This window comes from Pteropus medius, unplaced genomic scaffold (assembly GCF_902729225.1).
Source record: "Pteropus medius unplaced genomic scaffold, Ma_sr-lr_union100, whole genome shotgun sequence".
NCBI lineage: Eukaryota > Metazoa > Chordata > Mammalia > Chiroptera > Pteropodidae > Pteropus > Pteropus medius.
Window position 1 is genome coordinate 15,167,058 of NW_024349797.1, and position 12,093 is coordinate 15,179,150.

The window sequence follows — 12,093 nt, forward strand, 5'->3', positions numbered from 1 at the left end:
GTGTGTGTGTGTGTATTTAAATCTAGAGATGGAATGTACTTTAGAGTTGATATATGAGGCATTCAGTAACATGTTCAAAGTCTGTTACTAGCCAGTGACAAAGCTGATTTAGAACCAAGCTCTCCATATCCAAGAGATCTAGTCAGCATCCAAAGATGCCACAAAATGAACATTTTAAAATGTGAAGATATTAAGTATATGATTAGATTTGAACTCTCACCAAAACTGCTAAATTTGTCCACCATAATTCTGCTCCATACATACATTAACCTCATGCTTCAATATTACAACTTTTCTCAGTTTGCTACTAGCCTCTTTCAACAATCACTTCATGGTTAGAGAAAAGGCACGGACTCTGGCCTAAGATCAGTTCTGCCCATTGAGATGTTTAATCTTTGGAAACTTACTTCACTTCTTTGAGCTCATTTTCTATTCAGTGACATAGGGATAGCACTTCACAGGGTCGTTGTGAGAATTAAATAAATAATACATTTAAAACATCTATGAGCTACCTTACCCTGAATAAGCCCTTAATAAATCCTAGCTATGAATCCATATCTTTATGCACTGAAGCAACGTCTTTATCCGCACGACACTGCTCATCTCGCCCTCTAGCAGTTAAATCACCCCAGTTATCATTCCCATTTAATTACGGCTTTTATGTAACTGTTAGATATAAGTCACATACCTGGGAATTTTTTCTTCTCTGACACCAAATAAATCTTGATAATTGCTCCAGAGAAAGAACCTACCTCCTCCACCACAGGGTTCATTTGCAGTTACTCCATTATCGTGGGATAATTATATAGTATAAATTCATACTAGAGTAAGGTTTTTATTTCTTACTGTAAGTCCCTCTCAATGAGATGCCTGACTATTTGCACTTTTTTTAATTTATTTATTTTTTCCCAAGCTTTCTTCCACATAGGCTAAGAAAGAGGACCCCACATCAGGAGCTGAGTTTTCAGTTTACTGGTTTGGTCGTCCACTTAACTCTGGGACAGCCAATCAGCTGCTACCAAGTACGGAAGCCTGCTTAGAAAATCTCAAGAACAGGCAGTTAGAATTCCCATTAACTGCCTCCTTCAGAGCACCAAAGGTCATTTTCTTTGAAAATCTGTGAGAAATGGAGTTTCTCAAAACCTGCCATCTTTAATACCACATCCATCTAGGAGGTTCAGAGACCTTCTTGAGACTATAACATACTTCAGTCATCAGGGGATGACAGAATGCCTGAAGAAAACCATAAATGCTAAGAGATCATGCCAACTGCGTACGATGAAGTTTAAGAGAAGAAAATCAGTTAGAGTGGGACTTAAAAACAAATTGAGAAGACCTTCAATTGACAGAGTAAATAAGCAATTACACAAAGTACAAGGACCGGAATGAGCTGAGTGTGCATGGGAATCTGTAGGACCAAATGATATGCCATCTGTTCTCCAGATTCATCGTTGTGTGAATGTCCTTTGTGGGGCTGATTATATCCACTCTGGCTGCCTTGACTAGTGAGCCAAGACTGAACCTTTCTGCCTTACTCAGTGCCCTGGCTATTCGTGAATGGTCACAGAGGCTAACAAATAATTTTTCAAACGATGCTAATAAAACCTGTTTTACACTCACGTTCTCCTTCAGAAGTCCCTTCACGTGGCCATATAGAACCTGCTCTACACTCATGTCATGAAAGATAGCTGTGTCTGGATTCAATTTATTCCTGGAAAACCCCGTGTAAGAAATATCTTTCTCTCACCTTTTCTGGTGACCTCGCCCTAAAGAAGAAAGTCACTCTGCACTCTGAAATAACACGCAGAACTCAACAAACTCTCTCTCCCAAAAAAGACTCAGTTCCCAGAAACCTGGGGCTCTCTCTTTTGTTGCTGGTTTCCCACGAGTGAAGGTGACGAGGCTTTTGTATGGAAGCAAGTTGTAGTTCTGAGTCTCTTTAGCAACACTATGATAAGCAGTTGCCCCACACTGCATCAAAATCGAACTCGCATGGTCGAAGTACACATTAATGGCCTACCCAGTGTGTAACTGGTACAATTAGGAACTGAAAATCTATGTGCTATGCATCACTCTTAGGAAGTTTCTTGATGATGTACGTAAGCAAAACAAAAGACATGGGACAAGAGGGCAGCCTAGAAAGTAAGTGGTCCAGATTGGAACAGGGTGACAGAGGGTTCCAGCTGGAGAAAAACATTAAAAAAAAAACAAGAAGAAGAAGAAAGAAACCCCATGTAGTATGGAGTACGACTGAGAAGACAGAAAAACTTGAAGGTATTAAAGGCATGTTATTTTCTTGTCAATGAGAAAAAAACGAAAGGGCGTAAAAAAAAAATCTAGGAGAAACAAAATGCTCTGCGATGATAATAAAAGATGGAACTCTCTAAGGAAAGTGTGCTTTACTTTCCTGTTTTACCTTTTTATAAAAGTTATAGATACACATATAGTTTAAAGAGCTAAATCATTCTACAAGTCTTGTTGCAAAAAACAGCAGGGCCCTGCATACTTCACCCCGCTTTCCCTTCTCAGAGACACTTTCGATCTTTTGCTGCTTTGTTTTGCTGCTACGTTTAGGCATTATCTACCAACTTTCCACAACGCAGGAAAAGGATGACGTCCTTTTTTCTCCGCTCTCCCAACACGCATGCTCTCTTTCCATTCTCCATTATCCAACAGTGTTTGGGTCCAATTTTGGTCAAATTTTCTTTCCACTCCTATCTTCTATCCCTTTGTCATTTTAATTTTTCTAAGAGTTTTCTCCATTTTGTCTTCCAAATCCTCTATATTAATTTTTACAAATTCTAGAATTCTTTTATTTTTTGATAATTCTGTTTTATTTTCAGGATTTTCCTTTTTATAGTCTATTCTTATTTATGTAACAGTCTCCTCTTTCTGAGATAATTGATAGGGTGTGTTTTTTTTTATTTGTTTGTTTGCTTTTAATCTCCTTGCAAAGTTTGATTCCTGTAAGTCATTTTTCCTTTTTAATTTTTTCTGGTCTCTTTCAGCTTTGAGACTTCTCCAAGATTTTTCATGATCCTTGGTTGTTTCCTCAGATTTAAAAACACAAATGCTAAGAAGCTTATTTGAGGCTCTGAATCCAGGAGAACGGTCTATCAGATGTGAAAAGAGAAGGAACAGTAGCATATTCTGGAGAAGCTGTTTCACTGAGGAACAATCTCAATGTATTTAGGACTTTTCTCTTTGGCTTCTCAAATTTCCCTGGGTCTTCCAATCTCTTTCCTAAAGAGTACAGGCCTGGCTACTAGCATTCTGGGGCGTCAGTCTTTAGTATTTAAGCATTTATTCTCTCCCCCTGTTTTCAGTGTGGTACTCCTTTCTCAAATGTGCTTGATTTTCACCAGTCCAGACAGCCTCTGTTTTATCCTCCAGCAAAAATAAACATCCAGCCTCTGTCTGGGTGGGGGCAGGGCAGCCGCTAAGTGCAGAGTATTGGGGAGAGGATCTAAAAATTGTCTGCTGTTGGTATTCAGTCAATCCTACTTTTAGCCCCACTTTCACCTCCAGTTCAAGAATCTGCCAAGTACTGAGAGCTCTTTGGGGTTCTGCAGTACAATCCCATTGCCTCCAACCTTTCCCCAATGCCAGTTTACAATTTGGCTTACCCAGGTCTGCTAATCCAGTTACCACTGATCCATCTGCTTTCCAGCTTTCTAAATTTTGTTCCCACTGCCACTTCTCCAGGTCTCTCTTATGGGTTTATGTCACTTTAGAAATCCCTTCAGTGTTTATTTCAGTAGGAGAGTAGATATGTGTGTTCAAAACCAATAAACAGAAATCATCAATGTGTCATATATTTAAACATCATGAAATTGATGGAGGGTAGTAAAAAAAAATTTCATTTGATTTTAATGCTAGGAACATTCTTCTTTTTTTAAAAAAAATTAGATATAATTGACATATAACATGCTAGTTTCAGGTGTACATCATGATGATTCAATATTTGCCTATTGTGAAATGATCACAGCAAGTCTAGCTACATTCCCTTTTTGATGGCCTACAGTTCATGACATTAAAGAAAAAATATAATCCTGTCACACTCTTCAGCCTGGAAACGAATAGTATTTATACAATCTTTGTGGTGGACATAAGCCAAGGTGGCCTACGATGATCCATGTTCTCATGTAATTCTGTCCCTCTGAGCATAGGTGGGACCTGTGAATTGCTTCTAACCAATAGGATATGGCAATGATGATGACATATCACTCTTTTGTTTAGGTTACATTATATGACAAAGGCGATGGGATATTTACTCCTGTGATTATGTTTCATTATATAAGAAGAGAGATTTGCCTGCTGGCTTTGAAAAAGCAAATGGCCAAGTTGGAAACTGTGTGTGGAGAGGGCCATGACAAGGAAATGCAAACAGACATTAGGGTGGCTGCCAGCTAGTAGGAAGCACACACCCTCCATGATATAGCCGCAAGAACATAAATCCTGCCAACGATCTGAGCTTAGAAGTAAATCCTCCCCCAGATGAACCTCTGAATGAAAAATCAGCCCTGCTGACACCTGATTGCAGCCCTGTGGGATTCTGAACAAAGAACCAAGAGTCTGGACTCCTGTCCCATGGAAACTGCAAGATAATACATGGGTGTTGTTTGAGCCCACTGAGTCTGTGGTGATTTGTTGTGTAGTAATGGAGAACTAGTATAGACCCCAACAAGTTCATTGAATGGCAAGTTGAGACTGTTACCGGCCAGTCTGACCTCTCCTGTCTCTGAATTAAAAGTGAAGAAGTTTACCGACTAGAATGTCTGATCTTGACAAGCAAGGGGAAACTGGGTTGGTACTGCACAAGGCAGGGTAAGCAGGAGTATACATGGTTTACGGGGGGATCCCCCAGGGCATATTTTGGTACTCCCATGTGCTGTGATTAAAGTCAGTGGAAAACTACAACTCTATTCAGGCAGGACTGCTAATAGGCCAGACCCTTCAAGAATGAAGGTGAGGTCACCCCACCATTAAAAAAAAAAAAACAAAAAAAAAACCATGGTCAGATGAGGTGCTTGCTGAGGGTGAAGAAAATTTGGAACGGGTAGAAGAGAGTGGTTACAAATAATGACTGCGTGGCCAGCAGTAGAAATGAGGACTTTCACGGTCACGAGTATTTCCTCCTAATTTCAATATGAATATGTTTGTACAGATATTAACCAAATATTTCTGTGGCTTTCCATCTTATCTTCTTTTAAAAATTTTTTAAGTTTAATTTCATTTTTTATTTTAATTTTTAATCATTTAATTGAAGAAATTATTTAAATTTTTTTCCCTGTCTACCTCTCTCATCCCCCCATCTTAACTACTAATATGTGTAAATCATGGTTAATTTTACAACTCAGTATTTAAGTCACACTATATCAAAAGAGAAGACTGAACATTACCCAAGGACTCTGTTTCCTTTGAGAGAAAGGTTAGTCTGTTCATTTGTGCATGCGATAGTTGTGTCACGTTAGGTAGAAGTATGGTTTTGTTACTGCCTTTTTTTGACATTAAGTATGATTGAAGCAGATCTGTATGGGTTCCAAGTTGACAAGGGGTGGGCTGTGATAGCTTCGTGATGTGTCAGCTTGGCTACATTTCCCAGAATTCCCTTTCTAGCATGTTTCTCATTAAGTTGGGCTTACAGGGGATATTGCCTCTCTAGTTGGAGGACACAGGGGAGGCAGCAACCATTTTGTGGAATCCACATACCTTCTCCTAGTTATTCAAGCAAACACTAATCTAAGTGATGCTGTGAAGGGATTTTGCAGGTGTAAAGACCCTAATCAGTTGACTTTAATGAAACAGATTACCCTGATGGACATAACCTAATCAGTTCAGAGGCTTCAAGCTTCAGCTCATGCCCATGGGTTCCAGGCTGCTCGTGAGCGTCTTTCTGATTGCCTGCCCTATAGACTCTAGGCTTGCTTTGCCAGCCCCAAACTGTGTGAGCCACTTCCTTACAACAAACAGTATATATATGCACATGTACATATATGTTTATATATGTATATGTAAACAAATATATATATGTGTGTGTGTGTATATACATACACGCAGGTAGGTAGGTAGATGATAGAAGACAGACAGACAGACAGACAGGTAGATATAAAATCTACAGGTCCCGCTTTTCTCACTGAACTCTGATACAGTCATAATAATGTAAATGCTATTTATTGGGTTCCAACATTTAAACTGAACTTACTGACAAAGCATAGGTTGGCAAATCAAGAAATAGAGTAGTCACCATATTTATAAAGCTATGGGGGTCAATCACAGCTCTCCCCTGCAGAGGAGGACTGAGGCAAGGACTGACAGCCTGGAACGACAGCTTCTCACCGTTAGATTTTGTACCACTACTTCGTTACCGTATGTTTGCATATCTCCAGGTAAAAGAAAGCAAATATTTTGGCAGCTTTTAGAAAATAAACATCCTCCTCCTCACCGGGGACAATATACATTAGTAAAGAGTAGAGACTCTACAGTTAGATTTCCTGGATTCTTATTCTTGTGGTCTTTGCGAACTGTGTCACTTTGAAAAAGTTATTTAGCATCTCTAAGCCTATTTCCTTATCTAAAGAATGGGATACTACTACTACTTATCCCACACGGCATACGAGTATGTGTGTGTGTGTACATATATACACTTTCGCTTTCCCTTATTTAAAGTAGCTTACTATACACACCCTGTTATACTCTATACTTTTGAACCTGACAGTACACTTTGGAGCGCTTTCCTTATAGCTGTCCCATTCTTTTTTTGGTGGCTGCCTCTTATTCCATCGTGTGGACATACCGTAATTTATATAACCAGCCACCTACTGATAGACCTTTCCGTCATTTCCAATCTTTCTCTATTACTTCTCTATTACAAGAAATATTCTTGTCCGTGTCATTTCACTGAGGTGTAAATATAGCTATAAGATAAATTTCTGGGAATGAACTTGCTGGGTTAAAGAAAAAGTGCTTTAAAAATTTTGCTCTTATCAAACTGTTCATCACTGCTGTTGTGGAAATGCAAACTCCCACCACCAGCTTGCGAGTGCCGGTCTCTCCACACCCACCCACCAAGTGCTGTTATGTCCTGGGAAGTATCAGATTGTCATTGCATTTGCATTTCTCATATTACATACTTCCTTTTTTCCTAAACTGTTTATTCACAGGTTTTGCCCATTTTTCTGGATTGTTGATCCTTTTCTTATTGATTTATAAGCATTTTTATATGTTAAGAAAAGTAGTCCTTTGTCTGGAAGGTAAATTACAAAACATTTCCTCCATCTGTCCTTTGTCATTTGACTTTTTTATGGTGATGTGATTTTTCCCTGTGGTTAAATAAGTGGATTTTCTTTTTTATCTTCTGGTAATTTACGGTTTCATTTTTTAATGCCACATCTTTGATTCATCTGGAAATCATTTTGGTATAATCTGTGAAGTAGAGATCCAACTTTTTTTTCCAGGTGGCTACTCAGTTTTCCCAACACTTTATTAAATAATCCTTTCTTTCTCCGCTGTTTTGAAATAAGACTTTTATTTAATTGCTATGTATACTTGGCTCTGTTTCTGGGTTTTCTAGTCTGTTCATTTGAATTGCTGATCCACTCATGTGCCAATATCTCATTATCTTCATTATTGCAGAACATGCTTTTAGTATAGTCAGTACCCTTTCACTTAGCACATTTTGTATAGTTAGTACTCTCTTTTCAAAATTTTCCTGGTAATTATTTCTTTGTCCACATGATTTTAGAATCAGCTTGTCCAATTTCAAACAAAAAACAAAAATACCCCATTAAGGTCAGTTAGATTAACTTAAGAAAAATTGTTATGACGATGTTGAATTTTCCTATCCAAATGTGGCAACACCTTAACATTTCTATGAGTGTTCATTTTTGTTCTCTCCATGGTGTTTTACAATTTTCTTCATATCATTTCTGCATGTTTCATGCTGTCTTTCCTTTCTTTTCATCTTCTCAAACCTATGCAATGGGATTATTTCTTCCATTTCTACTTCTAACTGGCTCTAGTTTGAATGTATGAAATTGTTTCAGTGCTCTTGGCCTTAGTGGCCTTACTGAATTATTCTACCACGTAGCCATTCACTTGCTTCCGAGCGTCTACAAATATTGGTTTGATCTTTCTTTATAAAATTTTTATCATTTACTGTTTATTTTCACTCCAGTCTAACGTAATGGTCAATACTTCCAGAAAAAAGATAGTTATGATGAATTCATTCTTATCTCATTCCTGACTTAAATGGTAGTGCTTCTAAAGTGCTTCTTCATTAAGTATGATACATTGTTAGTCTTCTGCAGCTCATGGTTCTTTGATTCTATAGTTGATGATCTGTTAACATCATTCAATTTGAGTAGGCTGTTTATCTCAGTTCATTAAACTTAGCCTGATTTTGAATCTAGATTCAGAGGTGGAAAGGCTTGATGGACAGTCAGCAGCTATGTGGGATGGTGGTGGTAGTATAAGAGTTTTGAGAGTAACCACAAATGCAGATGACTGTAAACTTTGAAACACTGAATATAAAAATGGTATCAGGGTGAAGGCCTGATAGAGAGAATCATAGTAAAATAAAAATTGAACCAGTTCCTTAGCTCCTGGGGTTCATATTTAGACTAAAACAAGATGGCTGTTAGGAAAATTACTAGGCAATATGTTTCTAGCAATTTCCGGAGCTTCTCAATCAGTTAGCTCTTCAGTTCTTCAAATGAAGAACTTAGAAGTAGCTAGGGGAAAAAAGATCACCTATAAAGAAATAATTGGAAAGACAAATGACTTTTCTTCAGTGATAATTAAGGCCAGGAGGCAATGGGAAAATGCCTCCAAAGTGTTGAGAAAAAATATCTGTCAACCTATAATTGTGTACCCAGCAAAACTGTCTTCCGAGAATGAGAGCGAATTAAGTCCTTTGCAGACAAAAAGTGTTTACTGTCAAGAGTTCCACACTAAGGGAACTTCTAAAGTATGTACTTTGAGAAAGAAAAGGAACCCAGAAAGATGATTATAGGTACAAGAAGGAATGATGATATATGAGGAAATAAGAGAAAAGGAGTTAACTGAAAGGATATTGTTTGACTCACAGAATTGCTGGAAAGGCTCACTGGAGCCAAGGTCACAGCTCAATATCATGCCAGAGATGAGACCATGAGCACATTGTTGCTGCTGCAACCAAAACCACCAAATACCTACTACTTACCACACGACCTCCGCTGGAACTGAGTGCTGGATTCAGCCTCTAGAAACCAGATATTGCTGAGATTCTCTGCTCCCCTTGCTTCTTATCATCACGAGCTTCAGATTCAAAGTCCATGTGGATATACCTGACCAATCAAACCTAGGCCATATGCCTGGGCCCAAGCTGCAGAGAAGGCTGAGATACCAACTCTGTGGCATTTGGGGTTCCATTTCACACCAAGACTCCTTTGGAAAGATGTCCCAAACATAGGAATACGGGGCGGTGAACAACACAACACACCCGGCAAATCTACTACAAGACAGAAACTTAAAAATCAGACCATAATAATCAAAACTAAAAACCAACAAAATAAAACCATAATTAAGGCAGAATGCCTTAAGATTTTTTAAATAGATCATTGTGAGTAGAGTCAGAGACATAATTCAAGCCTCCACAGCTGGAGGCCCTCTGAAAGTAAAAAAAAAAGCCAGGCAGACATTATAGAGTGAAGTTTCAGGGTGAATCCTTCTGTTTGTGCCAAAGTACTATGCCTATCCAGGCTCGTAGCTTTAAATATCACACGAGTGCCAATACTCCAAAATTTACATTTCCCACCAGGACCTTGTCTCTGAACTTCTAACTCGTATATATTCAGCTGGTCTCTTGAATCCCTAAACAGATGGCTCATATTTCAAATTTAACATGATCAAAATGGAAGTCTTCATCCCGCCCCTGGTGCTCCCCCATCTCCTCCCCTAGCACTTCCCCCATTTTTTATCTCCCCAGGAGTATAAATTGAAAACTTAGAAGTCACCCTTCTTCTTCTTCTCTTTCTCACCTTTCCATCCTGTTGGCTGACTTGTCCAGTGGATTGTACCTCCCAAATTGGTCTCAATTCTCTCCATTCCTTTCCATGTATAATGCCATCGCCCTACCCAAAGCTATCGCCTTCTCTCAAATAAACCACTACATCGATTTCCTGACTTCGCGACTCCCATTCTAAACCTCTGTTTTCTATAGAGGAACAGCAGTTATCTTTTTAAAAACCTGTATCAGTAGCTTCCTGCTGTACTTTGGATAAAATAAGAATCCCTAACCAAGGAGGCCATTTATTAGGACCTGGCCCCTACTGTATTTTTTATTTCTCCAGCTTCATTTCATGCCACCTTCATTCTCCTCTCCTTTAATCACTATCTCCAGCCACCCAAATTAGCCTTCTTTCAATTCCTAAAACACATGAGGAATGGAAAATCCTTTTTCCACTTCAGGGATTTTCCGTATTTAGCCTCTGCCTAGAGGCTCTTCCCCTAGGTCTTTGCAGGATTTACTTTCTCAGTGTTCAGATTTCAGCTTAAATGTCACTTTCTCAGACAGGTCTTTTTGATCACTCTAATAATCTAAAGTACATGGCATCTCCCTTCAATCTACTTTTTTCTTTATAGTACTCATTATGTAGGTTTTAAGACAAATTCGGCATTATACAGCATGAGTTAAAGATAGGCTCTGTTGGAGAAAGAGAAAACTTACAAGTAAAAGGCCAAGACCAATGAGAGGAAAAAATGTATAGGCATCCCATTCCCTTCCTACAAAAACCACCGTACTGCTGGGTTTTGCTTCTAGTAGGGAAATGATGAGCCCCCCTGCTAGCCTCCCTGTTTATAGAGCCTTAACTTTATAGCAATACACAAACCACTGGATGCCGTGTAGTCTAACTTTGGCAGCCAGGCAGGCTGTTTACTGAAGTTGTCTGAATGACGGAGTCGCTGCAAAGTTGTAATCACTGTACCTGAGCTGGATAATTCTGGGATATGATCCACACTATCCCAAGAGCTCTCTTGTGGAACTGAGCTAAAACCACCTCCCTGGAAGTGAGCCCGCTTTTGTATCCTTCTCTTCCCTTCTCTATCTCTTTCCCAGCTGCCCTACCAGCATTTCCGGAGAACACTTCCTAATAATCCATTTTTATACAAATCTTCATCTCGGGGTTACGTTTCAGCGAACAACCCAATGGAGACTTAAGGAGAATTACAGTTTCTATGCACACATTATGGAGTAGGTTACTAAATGGTTGGCTGTGCCCTAATGAAACCCATGTAGTTGGATAACATGGCAGGGAGTCCATTAGCAGGGAGTCCAGAAAGCATAGTATGGTAGGAAAAGAAACTGAAAAGTTAGGGACCTAAGTCATCTCTGAGACTAAGGAGTCATGAGATCCTAAGTAAATCACAGCTATAGGAAAAAGAGAAAACATAAATTAGATAATTGCTAAGGCCCTTTCTCTAACATTCTATTTTGTGTTAGAGCAGTGGCTCTCAACCAGGGGCAATTTTTCCCCCTAGGGGACATGTGGCAATGTTTGGAGACATTTTTCACTGTCATATGGAGGACGGGGTGTTACTGGCATCTAGTGAGTAGAAGTCAACGATGCTGCTAAACATCCTATAATGATCAGGCAAGTCCCCCAGCCCCATCACATCCAAAATGTTGACAGTGCTGAGGTTAAGAAATCTTTTACAGAGACAGATGTTAACTGAAGGAATTCCCGATGTTTAGAATTTAACACAAATGAGATAATGTATTGTTGAAGGGGACTGGATTGTAACATGGTCTCTAAATGCATCCTTACAAACAGCAAAGACAACAGATGTCTTTCTATATAAGATTTGGAAGGGCTTATTCCAAACAGATCGTGAAGTGCTATGTGGCAGAACTAAGAACCTATGCAGGAGGAGAGCAAGGGCCTGAATCTAGCAAGTTGGACGTTATATTGAAGAATCAACCCTCAGCCAGCCACATATTGGCATTTACATATTTTATAAGTACAAAGCCCTCTCCCCTGCAATCACCGAAGAAACTGGATACGACTTTGGCGGGGAGTGGGGCACGTTTTCTCCTCTAAACATTTTCCTGGA

General features: G+C 39.2%; 1 protein-coding gene across 1 annotated transcript in view; it reads right to left on the reverse strand.

The window, feature by feature from the left end:
• The window catches only part of CATSPERB (catsper channel auxiliary subunit beta), a 91,578-nt gene that overhangs the window by 69,976 nt on the left and 9,509 nt on the right, over window positions 1-12,093 (reverse strand). Inside the window, exon 2 of the mRNA XM_039884031.1 lies at window positions 9,203-9,426. The gene's annotated coding sequence lies outside the window, so the exon portion shown is untranslated. The remainder of the gene's footprint in view (window positions 1-9,202; window positions 9,427-12,093) is intronic.